General features: G+C 41.5%; 1 protein-coding gene across 2 annotated transcripts in view; it reads left to right on the top strand.

The window, feature by feature from the left end:
* Positions 1–17,593, top strand: part of JAM2 (junctional adhesion molecule 2) — a 52,038-nt gene that overhangs the window by 698 nt on the left and 33,747 nt on the right. The window lies entirely within an intron of this gene.

The raw sequence follows: 17,593 nt of genomic DNA, 5'->3' as shown, positions 1-17,593 counted from the left end.
CTGCGTGCGGGGAATCGGAGGGGCGGGCGCGCGTGGAGCCGGCGCGGGGGGGGCCCCAGGCCTCTGTTTATTGTCCGTACCGTCTGTTTGGTCAATTCTAGTTAGAGAACTTTAGGGATCCACACCAGCAGGTTCCTATCTCCTGGAAAAGTTGGGTTAAGTTTGCAGACACGGGAGACGTGATCAGAAGGCAAATCTCACTAACTCCTTAAAGATGCTAAGATCCCAAGACGGCGTCGGTGGGAGGCAGGCGCCGGCCACACCAAGTGCGGGAGCGCGAGGCGGTGTTATAATCCCTGGGCTTCTGGGGGCCCCCAGCGTGTCGGGAGTATGCGGGGCACTTGTGGGGCTGGGGTGCGGGGCATTCGTCTGCTGAGACAGAATTCCTTTTAATCCGCTCCGCAAGCACATCTCCAGTAAGTTCAAGTCTGGGCTGGGGACCCTAGCCGGCCGCGGTGCCCTCAAGGGGACGCCCGAGGGGACGACTGTTAGAAAGATGCTGAAGCTGAATGATCGAGTAGCGGGTAGAGGACACGAACGCGTCCCCAAAGCACTTTCACAGGACGGTTCTAACAGAATTTTCAAGGATTCTGGGCTCATGACATTCAAAATCCTGGGAACGTTTCCTCTTTAGGAAATTACACTAGATCTTAAGCACTGAAGCAGTGAAGTCCTTTTTCTTTTGTTTTTCTTCAAAAAAAATAGAATGAGTTGTTGTTATTCAAGTTCTGGCATTATAATAGTTAAAATAACCTTCCGGGCCAGCGTCTACTACAATGAGTTTCTCTCGCACTCTCATTGCCGAAGTGAGTGATGTGAGCTTTGTCCCTTGGGGAGCGAGGCAGGTGCAGGTTGTCTCAATGAAGGAACCGGTGCTGACCTATATAATAGAAAAATCAAACTGGGAAGGCAAGGCTTCATAATCAAACCATTATGTAATTTTGAAATATCCATTGGTGGCATGCTGAAGACAGAGAAACAAAATGCACTAATGCTGAAAGGCAACAAAGAGGCAGGCTGGAGGAACTGTCACAAAACTGCTGAGAAAGTTGCGGGTTTGTTGACCATCCTACATGTCAAGTAAAAAAGATTGTGACTTTAGTATAGAATCATCACTAGTTAAAAACAGAGAAAACCATTTTTACTCTGCTATTCTTATTCAGTAGTCAGAATAGAAACGATCCACCCTAAGTGTGAAATGGTAACCAAGAAACAACCAGCACAGGCTTGGAGGGATGGTCAGAATAACCTTCCTCAGGCTTCCGGTAAATCTAACAGGTGGACTCTTCTGACCTGACTCCCATAGGGAATTCATGTGCAAGTGTGGGGGAGGGGGTCTTTTTTATATTGTCCCTTGGATGCCACAAGGTCTAGCATTGCAAGAATGTTTTCTTTTCTGTGTCTTTTTAAAAAATAAACACTTTTATTTTATAATAGTTTAGGTTTAAATAAAAATTGCTAAGATAGTATAGAGAATTATATTATACTATGCCCACTTTTTCTTATTATTAACATTTTATATTAGTATGATACATTTGTTCCAATTAGTGGACCAATATTAGTATATTATTATGAACTAAAGCCCACACCTTACTCAGATTTCCTATATTCTTACCTAATGTCTTTTTTGTTGTTGTTCCAGGATTTCATCCAGGAGACCACGTTACATGTGATAGTCGTGTTTCCTTAGCCTCCTCTTAGCGGTGACCGTGTCTCAGACTTCCCTTGTTTTCATATTACCTTGACAGATTTGAGGTGTACTAATGAATTATTCTGTAGAATGTCTCTCGATTAGTATTTCTCTGGGTTTTTAAAAAATAACTACACTTGAGTTAATGGGGCATCCTGGAGGAAGAGCACAGAGTTAAAGTGGCACTTCCATCGCATCGTCTTAAGGGTGCGTACTACTACTACGAACGTGTCTTACCTTTGTTGCTGTTAGCCCTCCTCACCAGATGCGGCAGTGTGTATCAGGTTTCTGCCACAGGTTATGCCTTTATCCCTCTGTCCATACTGTGTTTTTTTTTAAAGGAAAGTCATTATATACAAATCACACTTAAGAAAGATAAGATACCCTTCACGTCCTTGAGGATGGAGTATCTCCATAAATTATTTGGAATTCTTCTGTTTGAGAGATGTATCCACCCCCCCCCACTATTCACTCATTCATTCATTTTTATGCCAGTGTGCATTCATGAACATTTATACTTTGGATTGTCATCTGATACTATTCTATTAATTTAGTGCTCAAATTACTTTCGCTTCTTCGGCCACTGGGCGTGGTTTCAGTCGGTTCCTCTGCCCCTGTGACATGGCCCCATCTCACACACACACACACACACACACACACACACACACACTCACACTTTTGTTTTCAGTATTTCCTTACTTCTGGGATCATAAAAGCTCCAGGCCGATCTTGTATATTTCCTGCTGCATTCCTAGAATCGGCCATATCTCCGAAGAACCCTGGTTCCTCTTATTGGAGAATAGCATTGGAAACCAAAATCTGGGCAGTCGGTATGCTCATTGCTATTAGGTTGTTGTTGAAAAACAAGGATGTTTTTCAGGGCTGAGTTGCAGTCGATAGTCCTGTTTGTGATCCACCCACTCAGGTTTTATGTCCAGATCCAAAGACAGTGTAATGAAGTCTTATGTATATATCAGCCACTTTCTTGTGTATTCTGTTTTTAAGGTCTCCACAAATGCATGAGAAAGAATGCATTTTCAGCTTATAGAGAGAAGCCAAGTTCCTTGTCTAAGCTCACTTATCTAGGAGGGAAAGAGACGGAACTGGGATTTAAAGGCTGAGAATTTTTCATACATACCCGGACTTCTTTCTAGCTGAGTGCTTAACCCTTTGACCAAACTTGTTCAAGAAAAGAATGAAGTGGGTTTAGTAGGATTAGTGACTTCCTTATGCTCTGGTTATATTCACCCAAATATAACTGTACCACTCTCTTGTCCCGATAGTACCAAGTACAATGTCATGCTGATTCCCTTCTTCCTTTTATTTCCATGTGTCTTCCTTCATAGTCTGGGAGATATTTGCTGTTACTGCCGTTATTTAAACTATGTTTTCGGTATACCTGTCGCTGTATGGACATTTATTTGTGTGTTTAGTTGAATTGTATTTTTATTTCTCACCAAAATGGAAGCTCCATAAGGGAGAGAATTTCTTGATGTTTACACACCATGGGAGGTCCAGTGCTGAGCGAAGTGCCTGGTTAATAGTAGGTAAAGATGTGTGCCTGTTGATTTGGTAGGAAGGGGGTGAGGTGCAGTGGATGGAAGAAATTGGAGGAAATTAATGATTGTATTTTAAATCATGAAGCCCTAAGTAGGTAGGGTGTCCATTTTCTCTGCAGTGACATTTAAGCTTGATACCTCAGAAAACAAAAGAAGTAAAGTTTAGTAGCAGGGGCAGGGGAAGGGACTGTCATGCATTCTAGGATCTTTCAAAAAGAGCCAAGGAGTCGAATGTGAATGAGACCAGTGGGCTGCTCTTTATGTGGCTGGTAGCAGCACGGGGTCCTCAGATCTGGACTGGACCCCACACCAGGCCACTTGGCCTGAACCATTTGTAATCTCTCATCAGCTGATAAGGGTTGTGGGGTGGGATTTTCTGTAAACTCACAAGGGCCCCACTATGGGGTGGAACTGACCCAAACAACAGTCCAAGCAACTGGGAAAATCCTTCTGCCCTCTGTTAGAATTGTTAAAAACCAGGCTTCATAATGCATTTGTTGAAGAGAACTGGTCTTATTATCTGTTGAGCATAAAGGTCAGAGTGGGCTGGCTGGTAGACCAATACCCATGTTCAGGCAGTGACAACAATGACATTAAGAACAAGTCAAGCCCTTACTGGTGTGGCTCAGTTTGTTGGGCGTCACCCCGCAAAGTGAAAGGTCACTGGTTCGATTCCTGATCACGGCCCATGCTTGGGTTGTGGGTCCAACTGCGGACACGTGGGAAAAGCAACCAATCAGTTTTTCTCACACATCGATGTTTCTCTCCCTCTCTTTCTCCCTCCCTTCCCCTCTCTCTAAAAATAAATAAAAATCTTTAAAATTTTTTTTCTTAAAAAAATAAGTGAAAACAAAAACATCACCATAAAGAGAATGGTGAGTTCCCTGTGACTGAGATCCCTCCACATAAGCAGTTCAGTGAGAAATGCCCCTGTGAGTTTACAGATGCTTGCTCTACCCAGGTGTCCATTCCACTGGCTCCCTCCTGGGGGCCTTTTGGACGGAGAAGATGTTCCAGACAGTAGACACAAGGTCTACCTCTGTTGGTGGCAAGCAGCCTTACCTTGCTGAAGTCATACCAGCACAAAACAGTAAAGGCCATTATTTAAAATAACAGCCCTGGCTGGTGTGGCTCAGTGGGTTGAGTACCAGTCTGCGAATCAAAGGGTCACTGGTTCGATTCCCAGTCAGGGCACGTGCCTGGGTTGCGGGCCAGGTCCCCAGTGAGAGGCAACCACACACTGATCTTTCTCTCCTTCTCTTTCTGCCTCTGTCTAAAAATAAAATAAATAATATCTTAAAAAAATAAATGTCAGTTCTTTTCATCTCATAACAATATAGCGGCAGTAATGCAGAGTCAATACTTCATTTTAGTTGTACTGCCAGATTGATGTTTTGAGGAAAATGAGGGTGAGGATGTGAAGGAGAAGTCAGAATTGGGGTCAAGAGCTTTCTTTGGCAAAAGCAGAAAAAGGAAACATTAAACAACTTAAAACCAGGCAGCGCTTTCTTGGAAGGTGTTACTGTTAACAAGGCAAGAACTCAGAAAAACAACCCAGCTATATTAGTTTCTTCTTGCTGTAGTCACAAATTACTGCACATTTGATCAACACAAATTTATTGTCTTAAAGTCCTAGAGGTTAGAAGTCTAAAATAAGTGTCATTTGGGCTAAAATCGGGGTATGGGAAGGGCAGTGTTCCTTCTGGAGGTTTTAGAGAAACTGTTTTTGTGCCTTTTCCAGCTTCTAGAGGCCACCCATTCATGTCCGTTCCTCCAGATTCAAAGCCAGCAATGCCAGGCTGCCATACCTCTGGGTCTCTGTCTCCTGCCTCTCACTTCCACTCAGAAGGACCCTTGGTAATTACATTGGGCCTTCGGGGGTAATCCTGGATAGTCTACTCATTTCAGGTCAGCTGGTTAGCAACTCTAATTCTATCTACAACCTTAATTTCTATCTGCCGTGTAGGGTAACAACATACTGACAGGTTCCTGGGAATAAGATGCGGACATCTTTGAGGGACCATCATTCTGCCTACCACACCAACCCAAATTCAGATAGGCACAGCAACAGTGTAATCAGTATCGTGGCCAAGGATATTCTTGATCCCGTGAAACAACCAGAGCTTTTAAATTATAATTCATGGGGTTATGTATGTCTATATTTTTATGAGTTGTATTTCAGATTGCATAGTCTAGTGGTAAAGAACAAGCCCTCTGATGATGAACTCTGTGCTCACTTTCTTTTATTTTTAAAAAATTTTTAAACTTTCTGATTTTACAGAGAGGGGGAGGGAGGGAGAAAAAGGGGAGAGAAACATTGATGCCGGAGAGAAACCTCAATCAGTCGCCTACTGAACACACCCTGACCAGGGACTGGACCTGCAACCCAGGCATGTACCCCTGACTAGGAATCAAACTGTGGACCTTTTGGTTTGTGGTACCTCACCCAACCGAGCCACACCTGCCAGGGCTGGGCTCACTTTCTAGCTGTGTGACCTGTACAAGTTATTTGTTGTGGGTGTGTCAGTTTACCCATGTGTAATGGTGGTGATCACAGTACATTTCTTTCACCCACTCAACCTCATCCCCTTCCCATCTCAACAGGTGTGTATTTGTACCTACTACTCACCAAACACTTTGCTCCCAGTGGCGAGCAAACACCAAGGAATTTCTCTGGTTGTGGTGATTAGGAAGAATTAAATGTGTGCACCTGTATAGCACACTTAGAAAGCGGGTACCAATATTCTTGGATAAAACTGGGGGGCATTGTAATTAAGTCCTCACATTATCACTTACAATGGGTTTCCTGCATGTATGGGAGTCATAGCCAAAGACAAAAAATGGGGTTGCTTCCTAAGTGTTATACTAGTTTAAGTTGCTTGTTTTACTTACTTTTATTATTTTAAGACTTTGTTTTAAAATGTGTTTTTTAAGTTCTATTACAGAATATGCAGTCTACATTGGTATCTATGTCTACCTGTAAGAAGAGTATGCTAGCCAGGTAGAGGGGGAGGAGCCGGTTCAGCTGCAGGGCCCAGCGCACAGCTGTCCATGGGCATGACAAGCAGGGGAGTGTGAGGGAATGGAAGTCCCTCTCTGCCAGGCACGGAAGACAGGGGAGCAGAAGGCAGCAACCATGTGGTGGAGGACCTTGTGGGACACATTTAGGATTTTGAATTTATCTAAAGGCAAGGAGCCACTGAAGGCTTTTAAACCCTGAGTGTCCGTCAGAGTTGGAGTTCAGAAAGAGAACACAATGGGTGGAGGATGGGCAGGATGGGTGGGTGGGCAGTTGAGGTGGAGAGACCGGGTATGTGCGATTGGAGTGGTCCAGCAATTCATATTTCTTTTCTCTAGTTTATTAAAATATACACACACACACAATTAAACATATACCCACAGATTCTTGTTATACAGGCCCACCCTCATATCTGGAGTTATCGTCTAGAGGGCGGGCCCCTTACAGTACAGGTTTCCCCTGCTACGTAAGTGTTCTAGGAACCCATCTGTTCAGAAGACCAGCTGGTGGTGGTGTGAGAAGCTGCGTTAAGCTTCAGTGACATTGTTTTTGAAGACTCAGCACATTTGCCCATTTCACAATGGGTGATGTCCAAGTGCACCTGCCCACACCACGCTGAGTGTTCAGCAGTTTTTGGATGAAAAAACAACAGGACCGCTGTGCCCCACCCTCCCTATTCAATTGCTCTTGCCGCAAGTGACTTTTTTTTGTTTTCCCAGATGAAGGAAGTCCTCAAAGGGAAATGTTTTGCCTACATGTAAGAGGTGAAACAAAAAAACCACAGAAGCATCACAATCAATGAGTTCAAAAACTGTTTTGAGCAGTGGAAAAAATGTCTTGATAGGTGTATTGCATGAAATGGAGAGTATGAAGGTGACTGAAGTTTAAACATGTGAGAATAAATACACATTTTTTATAAACAAATTCCTGATTTTTGGGGGTCCCCCTTCTTATATGTGAAATGTAGCTAGTTAAATTTAATCAATGATTTGACGGAAATTGTTCTGGTTTTTGAGGAATTTTTTAATTGTGTCTGCTATGTTTCTGACTTTATGTTCACTTCCAAATATATAAACATGAAACTGTACTCTTTTGGTTACTTCACTCAATTTTATCCTCTTTCCCCCTCCTGGGTCTGTCCGCCTACAGCGCTAAGTGTTTTCCAGTGTTGGCACACCCTTAGGCAGGTTGTGTGATTTGCTTTGATGGAGAGAAGAGTGGCCATCTGTGTTACTAAGTGTGTGAATGCATGAGGGAGAGAGAGGGGGAGAGAGAGAGAGAGAGAGAGGGAGAGAGAAAGGGAGAGAGGAGAGAATGGGAGAATGAATTCCTGCTGACAGGACCACAAAACTCTACTTTCAGCATCTTCAGGCTTCAGGTCAGGGAGGTCAGGAATGTCCAGTTGGAATTGTTCTTACATTGTATATACAGAGAACTACACTGGACCGAGTCCTGTGAACATTTCAAGAGCTACAATGTGAACCCTGCCTGGTGTGGCTCATGGATTGAGTCCCCGCCTGTGAACCAAAGGTTCGCCGGTTCGATTCCCAGTCAGGACATATGCCTGGGTTGTAGGCCAGGCCAAGAAGCAACCACACATTGGTGTTTTTCTCCCTCTCTTTCTCCCTTCCTTCTTCACTCTCTAAAAATGAATAAATAAAATATATATATTGAAGAAAAGAGCTGCAATGTGAGCTCGCCACTGGCTTGGCCCCAGGAGTCTGGAGTGGGCGTCCTTGTGACAGACAGGGTTGTGGGTCTTAAGTCCTAAGTCTCGCGTTTCTCTCCCTCTTTCTTATGCCATTGGCATCAAGTTTTTGTTTGTATCGTTGGATTTTGTTTTGTTTGAGGTTTCAAAATTTCCCGCAGGGACAGTCTGGGACAGACCTGTCTGCACATCTGTAAGGAGTGGAGAGGCCACCGGGGCGCTCCTTTGTGGGAAGCGCTTCCAGCTTGCTCCCTCTCATTTTGTCACAGCCGTCACCTGCTGTTCTTAATTTTAGCTTTGCTGGCGCTGTAAAAACTTAATAACTGGTTTATTATGGACATAGCCAAAGGCAAAAATAGATGATTGTTACATGCCTTTACTTACATGTTTAAAAATAATATATGTATATGGTAAATTCAAAAGCATGTGTCCTTTCCAGCCCTCCAACTTCTCCACTCCTCACAAGTAACCACTCGTGTGTTTCTTGCATATAGTTCCAGAAAAATTGGGAGGAAAAAATATAGTTACAGCGTATGTGGTATAGTTTCTTTAAAAATTAAAATCTAAATTTACTCTGCTTACTGTTCTGTACCTTTCAGCATGTCAAATTATATAGATAGCATTCTTCACCTCCCTCCAAATATTTATTTGTACTAGTAAACAGCAACCCAAGATATCACAAACAGGACTCATGATAGCATCTTGCTGAGTCTTTTAAAACCCTGGGCCAACATGCAGTAGGGGCTACCTTCTAGTGAACACCACCAAAAGTCAGTAGTGAAACAAAGTGATCAAACAAAACACAGGGAAATATACCCCCAAACCAGTGAGCACATCTGCAAAGGGAGAAATCCCAACCCAGACACAATGAACTGGGCCAAAGAAGAAGATAAGGACCAACACCCGGGGGGGACAGAGACACCAGCACCAGCTAAGATTGACAGACAAGTGCAAGCTGCAGCTATTTTGAAGGGAGACCAAGGAAGGCACGGCCACAAATAAAAAGGGAACATGTTGAACTACTGGGAAAGTGCTACATTTGGAAATGGAGAGTGGTGCTATGTTCTAAAAAATGCTCTAGAAACACTTTAAAATAGAAAGGGATTCTAATCAGAAATAGAACTGACACAATGGCATAAACAATAACTGAAGTGTAAATAGATGCTAATCTATTGAATCCAATATTCATGAATCAATCTATGATTTAGTCCAATCATTTAAATACACAGCAAGCCATATTTTTAAAAAATGATAAAAATTCTACATAAGCTGATTGGACCCAGGGGATCAGTATCCTTTGGCTCCATATAATGAATGCTTTTGGTTCCAGAACCAGTCAGGTTCTTTTGTGCCACGTGTGTGTTTGTGTGCACGTGTGTGTGTGTGTGTGTAAGGGAGGGAACATCTCTGCCATTTTACCTTGATGCGTTTCTCCTTTCCAACCTCATCTTTTTGTGCATTGTTGTCATTCTTCTCCATGTGGCGAAATGCAATTCCTCTGTGAAGGTCTACCCTCAGTATCCCTTACCTCTTCTCAGAAGCCTTGCCAACTCATCCATTCTTCAAAGCCAAAATCTACTGCGTGTTGGACTCCCAGTGCTCTTGGTATGCTCCTGGTTCTTTTACAGCTCGTTCACCTGTGCATCTCTCTGCACTATGAGTTTGTTGAAGGCAGAGGTAACACACCTTTGTGTCTCTAGTGTAGTGCCCGGCACATAGTGATTCTTTACTGATTAGTTACATAGAAATAAGGAAATGGGAGTGTAATGTTTGTTTATTTGTTTCTTGGCTTCATAAAATTACAAAATGTTTTAGTAAGAAAAATCTCAGGACACATACAAATTTAATAGCCTCTAGTGAATGAACAGTTGACTTGCGTTTAGAACTCCCTCCTTCCTGATTAACCATGGCCTCACAGACCTACAGGAAATATAGAGAGTGGTCTGCCTTCAGAGTTCGGAGACATTTTGCTGATGGCCTGATACTTCCTTGAGTTATTAGTTAAAAACTCAGATGAATCCAACAGTACCTCCTTCACAAGTTACCTGAGATACAGCACAAAACGGATGTTGGAAAATTGTGAAGGTTCTCCTTGGAGCAGGGAGCTGAAGTCTTTCCCCATCTCTTTTGGCACTCACTGATGTCACAGCAATCCATGTCCCACAACAGGCAAGAGTTTGTAAAGAGAAATAAGAAGACAGGGCCGGAAAAGGGGATCTTTTTTTTCAAACCAGAGATGGGTCTGCTAGGCATTCTCATCCAGTCATCGTAATTTCTTCTTGTGGGATAGTGCAACCTGTGCATCGGCCCGAAAGAGTTTTCCTGGATCCAGGTTACTCGTCACCTCTTTCTAAGGGCACCATCTCAGAGTTCTAGACAAATGCCAAGTGTAGGTATCTCCCCAGAATGTGGAAGCTTTATTGGCTGCTCTTCAATGGCAAGAAAATGTAAAAGAGTGTTGATTAAATTCCTTCATACTTTCTGAAATGTGCAGTTAGTGTTCAAATCCATGTCATTAATAACTTCTTACCAAGTTACAAATGAGTTTTTATATGATTTAATTTCCCATAGTTCCTTGGACCCTGAAGACGCCAGAGCTGTAAAGAGTCTCTAGAGAAGACTCTGGTAGTCAGGAAAGAGTGGAAGAAATGGGGGCAGTTCTCTGCCCATTGGAAGCAGCCTAGAACCTCGTCGGCCCTTGTCCCTGAGGGCAGGAATGTCTGGAGAAGTGTATTTCTAGTTATTGGAAAATAAAAGGACAAATAATTTTGGAAATGCAATACAAAAATGCTTCCTTTATAGAGCAAAGATATCTCACAAATGAGTGTGTTGGATATAAATCTTTCTTTTCAGAGGACAATAGAGTCTCATCTTTTACCTGAAACAATCTCAAAAGTTTTTCCCTGACAGGGTAACTCAGGCATGCTCACGCTGACTGGGATGGTGGGCAGAATCACCTTCACTTTTTAAATGATTAATTTTGTAAACTGTATTTCTTTTAAAAAAAATTTTTATTGACTGGTTTTTAGAGACAGAGAGCAGAAGGGTGGGAGGAGGGAAGGAGGGAGAGGGAGAGAGAGAGAAACACTGATTTGTTGTTCCACCTGTGTACGTGTTCATTAGTTGACTCTTGTGAGTGCCCTGACCGGAATCAAACCTGCAACCTTGGTGTATTAGGTCAATGCTCCAACCAACTGAGCTACCCAGCCAGAGCTAAACTATATTCCTAAGTATATTCATTTGATAGTGGAACTTTAGGGTTGACTTTTACAGGAATTACATTCCTTAACTCTCATGTTAACATCCCTGTGCGGTACCTTGAACTATTTTTGTTACATTTTCATAAATGAGAAACAAGTTTAGAACGTTTATAGGGATACACAGAGGCTGGATTTGAAGAAGTTAGAACTGCTGACTCCAAATCTTATTTTTCCTATATGGGGGACAAAAATACTTGAAAAGTGTAAGGAAAGGTAGGGCTATAGAGATTTTAGAGCAAATTTTCTGGCCTTGTTTCTAAAAGTTAACATTAGAAGAAAAACATGAATTTGTCTTAAGCAAAAATACAGATTGTTATATATCAGGCACTTCTCAGATTTTGCATATGTATTATTTTTAAATTGCTTTATGTTATCTGATAGTGGGACCCAAGGATGTTTTATCTTCCAGCTAATTTATTTGGTACCACTCTGTAATTTCTCTTGTCTTTTACTACTTCCCAACTTTAGTTGCCTGGGGAACAGGGTCTGTCAGAAAATATTTGGGACTCATTCAGAATGTTGAGTCTGGGATTCCTAATTAGGCTTCAGGCACTTACAGCTGAGTTAATATGAGTCTCTGTGTGACTCTTTGGAGATGTAGAAACTGAATTACGAGTTCATGATAGGTTTGCATTTTCAAAGATTTTTATTAAAGATTTAGATCAGAGAGCTTTAAAATCACATAAAAGCACGGTAGAACGTGCTTGAACAACCTGAAGTATCTTTAGGCACACTATTCTTGACAGATAAGGACACTTAGGAGCCCCCAGTTATCACCGTGAAACTTTCAGCAGTAGTTAAATGTTTCTTAGCTGGAAATGTTATCCTTTGAAATACAGTGTGTTGTGAATAGGAAGAATTACATTAGGCTTCGATTTAGAGCAGCGAGTAATTAAGTCAAGAGAGGCAAGGCAGAAAATAACAAAATTGAAAAGCCTCCAAACGGTACAGAAAAGGTCTTGAATAAATCCTGTGTCCTCTCCAATACTTCCTTTGTAGTTTTGTTGTGTTGATACAAGAAACGTCCAAACCTGTAGAGAATTTTTATGAGTTTATTTGAATCAAACTGAGAACATCTGCAGTGAAGCGAAATCTCAATGGATTGAGAAATGCTCCCTGAGAACGGCAATTTTGCAACTAATTTTATACAATAAAATCAAATGAGGAGACCTAGTTGGGCGGGGGCATTACATGAAATCCATTGGTGGTAGATTAAAGGGATGGGATAAAGCAAAGTGAGGAGATCTCTGGGATTGGATAAAAAGTAAAAAGGAGAGACACATAACTTCTTTTACACTAGTGGGTAAAAGGAAAATTAACATTTAAAGCATGTAGAGATGGGTTTTGGACAACAAGATAACAATCAGCCCTGGCTGGTGTGGCTCAGTGGATTGAATGCCTGCCTGTGAACTAAAGGGTCGTAGGTTTGATTCCCCGTCGGCGCACATGCTTGGGTTGTGGGCCAGGTTCCCAGTAGGGGGTGCACGAGAAGCAACCACACATTGATGTTTCCCTCCTTCTCTTTCTCCTTCCCTTCCCTCTCTCTAAAATAAATAAATCTTAAAAGAAAAGAAAGAAAGAAAAGAAGATAACAATGAGGACCTCCATGTTCTTCTGCTCTAGTGCTCTGGTATGGTGGGAAATTGTGCCCTAGAGTGTCTACAAAAGGAGGTTATGCTGACCTTTCAAAGGTATGTTGTCTTATATGCAAAAAGATAATAAAGAGACTCACTTAAGGTGACGATTGACCTTTGGCAAGGAAGCTACAGGCATAGGATGTGACCTGCTTTTCATTAAGAACTTTTATGTTCAGGCCATCGTATGTGGTTACTTTCGGTCTCTGAGTTTTCAGGGCCTACCATACGGGCCTCCCCTGAGCTTGTCAGGTTTGGTACGGGCCCCTTTTTCTTCCACGGTTTTGAGAACAAGTACTGCCTATAATGTAGACCATAGGTTTTACTCTTAAAAAATTAAGAACAAGTACCGCCAGTGGACTATAATGTAGATTATAGGTTGTACTCTTAAAAAAATTAAGAAACATCAATGTTACATCAGCTGTGTAAGTGGAGGAAACTCTCATTTTATAAACAAAACTCCCGTGTATCTGTTAGCTGAGAATATGTTTAAGTAATTAAATAGGGAGCTCCTACCAGAAGGTGTGTTACTGCCCCAGGGGGTGCTGTGAAGTTTGGGTGAACAGATTTTATTGTCACAGTGAAGGGTGGGTGCTGTACATTTGCTGGGCGGGGACCGGTGCTGATAATCTACGTGCCAGGTGACGTCGTAAAATAAAGAATCGCCCTGTGCTCTCCATCCTCCATTCTCCATCTTCCATGACATTCCCAAATCCCATGGCCTGTTCGTGTAAGTGAAAACTTTATAACTATCTCAGCCTATAACTTACACTATTTTACCTATAAACACAACTTTGTTTTGCACAGCCTTAATATATAAATAAATATGCTAGTTTCTAGCCTATTGTCCACAGTAGCTCTGTTCTTCATTTTCCTGTACTATTTGGAATGGCTTCTGGTTTTTTTCTCTTAAATCTCTTTAACATTATAAGTATAGACTAATATTTGACTTCATTATATCTTCTAATACTCGTATATAAGCATTTATAAATTTAAATATATATTATCTTGCTACAAATTATATTCCTTGATTTCTCTTTCATATTAAAGGAATGTCATACTTCGTTTTCCAAATTTTACATCTATCTCTACACATACACATACTATACATATAAAAATATAAAGTGATACATTATAAGTTTTGTTTTAGGATGGAGAAGGGGGCATCAAAATTTTATTACAAAAAGGCGTTCCTCATAGTGTGGAGGACCAACCAATTAAAATAAAGGAATGCAACTTACATGTATTTCATCACTGCACTGAATTCTTTGGTTTGTAGTAGATGAAGACTGGGAGTTTATGATATAATCATACTGTGGGGAGCCAGTTTTCCCTTTCTGGAGTTCATTTTTAGTGGATATGAGAAAAAAATGGTAGAAAAATGTTAAAATAAAATGATGACTACAGAATCTGAAGAATAGCTTATGTGCGTGGCCACACACATTTCACTAAAATACGTTTGTCGGGTTTTCCCTCTACATGTAGTTAAGATGAGGATAGTTTAGAGTAACGCAGTGTCACGATTACTTTTAGATTCTTGTGCAAGAGGCCATACACCTTTAATATTATCAATGAAGTGTAAAGTATAACTAAAGCTTAATACGTTATTTTAATTCAAGTAGTATTATGTGTGGGTCCAGTATACCAAGTGTTAGGGTAGATTTAAAAATACGTCGTTTACATTATATTTAAAATGTATTTTATATTACATATAAATATAGTTATACCACATATAAAACACAGTAAAAGAAGTTTTTGCATCCAATTTGAAGACAAAACATATTGTTTTGTTCACAACAGACATTTAATTATCTCCTATTGTGTGTTTTGTATTGAGTTTATTGGGGTCCCTACTGTGTGTTAAGCACGATGTAAGTGCAAACGTGTCGGGTTTCAAACACCCTCGTGTTCCTAACACTATCCAATGGAAGAAACAGATATGTAAAAGGTAGTTTGTAATTTAAATAAAGGCCTATAAAAAGCACTGTGTTGGATGGAGGAAGGGCTGACCATGTATGGAAGGACAGAAGGGCTGGGCAAGGCTTTTCCCTTCCTGACAATTGAGTGAGATGTTGAATTATTACATACAAGTTCACTCTTTGTCAGCGGAGTGCTGGAGGGGGAGGAGTCCAGACAGAGAGAACGGAGAGCAAAGGACTGTGGAGTGCAAAGTGCGAGGGGAGCCCCTCCATCATGGGTGACTTGAGCAGAGGCTTCGTGAAGGGCAGCAAGGGAGGGGAGGCTGGAAAGACAGGAGCCACATGATGAAGCACAGTCCGAAGAGGCTGTAACTGTCCCAAACACACCATAGCAAGGACCAAAAGGAAGCAGAATTCCAACCCAGGGCTTCCCACTTCAAGCAGCCACTGTAATGACGTCGGGCTCATCATTTCCGAAAGGAAGAAAAAAATGTAACCCTAACTAGCCTTTCTCTATCTTTCTAGTCCATCCTAATACATAATTATTGTGGAATCATTTATGGAGCTAAATTTGCATCACCATACTGCATAAAAAACATGTGGAATTAGAGGAGAGGGAGGAGGAATGAATACTTACAGAGAATCTACTGTGTGCCAGGAACTAGGCTGAGTAATTATGTACTTTATTTAATCTGAACAACCCATAGAAGGCTGGTTCATCTAATCGAAATGAAAACTAAGGTCTAGAAGGTTAAGGCTGTACCTTGCCTGTGGCTGTGCGACTGGTAATTCATAGCACTGGGGTTTAAACTGAGCCAGGTCATTTCTGCTCCATCATTTATGACGTTCTGAAGACAAAGACTGATTCTGTTTTCATCTATAGCAGACTTTCAGGCCACGTTTATCATGGACTACCCTTTCTCGCCCATCTGTACTTGAATGTTGTTTTTTTGTTTGATTGCAGATAATATTTAGTCAAAAAGCCAAGCTGTTGAAAATGGTATTATTGGTGGTACAGTACTATTTCATTCTTTATCCAATGGGTGAGAAGTCAGTTCTGATACAGACTCATCAGAAGCTGCATTGCTGCGACTGACTCTACATAATTTCAAACTACCTGGATGATTCTGTCATAAATTCAGTCATCCTCATGTGATACAGGATGTCAAAACAGCCACTCTGCCTGAATCATGTTATGACGATTCGACTTTTGCATGGCATTTTGGGCACAAATACCTTAGTCTACAAGTTTCAAAAAATTGTATCTCTAGTAGCTCATACTCATTTTGACCATTTCATCCTGCAGCTCTGATTTAAATGTATGTGTGCACATTTTCTCAGTTCTAGCTGCTGTAACAAAAATACCCACAGGCCAGGTGGTTCAAAAACAAACATTCATTTCTCACATTTGTGGAAGCTGAAAGCCTGAGATTAAGGCCCTGGCAGACTCAGTGTCTGCTGCATCTGGCTTCCTGGTAGCAGACTGCCACCTTCTCCTTGTGTCCTCACATGGCTTAGAGGTTGAGAGAACTCTCTGGAGTGTTTCTTAGGGGCACTAATCCCGTCCTGGCTGGTGTGGCCCAGTGGATTGAGTGCCAGCCTGCAAACCGAAAGGCCGCTGGTTCAATTCCCAGTCAGAGCACTCCCTCTTTCTCCCTCTCTGCCCTTCTCTCTGAAAATAAATAAATAAAATCTAAAAAAATAATAAGAGTACTAATCCCATTCATGAGGGTTCCATTCTCGTGACCCAGTCACCTCCCAAAGGCCCTGCCCCCTGAAACCATTCCATTGAGGGTTTGGGTTTCAACATACGAATTGGCAGTGGGAGGCACAAACATTCAGCCCATAATGCAGATGGTCATTAAATCATTTCTTTTACTGGCTTAGTTGACCTTAAAAACCACATTTTGGTGTTGGCTCACAGTTGGATGAGGTAGGACCAGTTTCGAAGTAAAAGAATGAGTCAGAGAATTCTTTCTCAGAAGAAAAGGGGGGTTATAGTCCTTGGATTTAGAGCGCACGAGAAATCAGGATAAGTAACTCTGAGCAGTCTTCCCTGACAGTTGTAAAATACAACCGTTAAACCATGCCAGACCATTGTTTCTATGTCTGCCCTTCAAAATAAATGATATTTCTTCCTTTGGCTTCCTGAGGACTAATCAAAGGAAACATGAAGCAACAATAAGTGGGAGGGCTTTCCTTAGTTTTCTAATCTTTTCTGGAAGCATTTATGGTCATAGAAGTTAATTAATCAGCCATGTACAAAATATAAGGGCCAAAGTTTTTGTGAAGCATCAAACAGAGTTGAAAAATAAAATTCATACCCCTCATATTTCAAGAATTGAGATTTGAGAGACAGCAGGTGCATGTGAGCAGGCAAGCACTGAGTTGTGGGTCATATAAAATTTTTAGTATTTTAAAGGCTGAACTATGAGATAGTGGACTATTGGAAACCACTTCCTTTATGGACAGCAATCAAGTCTAGAAAGCTAAATAAACTCATTAATAAGGAGAAGTCCATACTCATGTGCAGAGATGGACTACTGGAACCCTCGCTAAGAAAAATTAAACAAAAAAATTCATTCTTTCAAATTTTACAAAATGTGCTTACATAGGTAGGCCCTCCCCACCTCTCCACTGGGCCTAGGGAGGTGCCTGTGCTGTGAGAACCCAAAGCTTATGCCTCATTAAATCCCCTTGTGTGTCTATTCACTATATTGATAACACTTCTAATTCGAAAAAAGATTGAAACATTAACAGTGCTTTTCTTCATTTGAGAGATGCAAAGATAACTTCACTTGAAG

This window comes from Desmodus rotundus, chromosome 2, assembly GCF_022682495.2.
Source record: "Desmodus rotundus isolate HL8 chromosome 2, HLdesRot8A.1, whole genome shotgun sequence".
Lineage (NCBI taxonomy): Eukaryota > Metazoa > Chordata > Mammalia > Chiroptera > Phyllostomidae > Desmodus > Desmodus rotundus.
The sequence above is the reverse complement of the archived record's forward strand: the minus strand, read 5'-3'. Positions and strand labels throughout refer to the sequence as shown.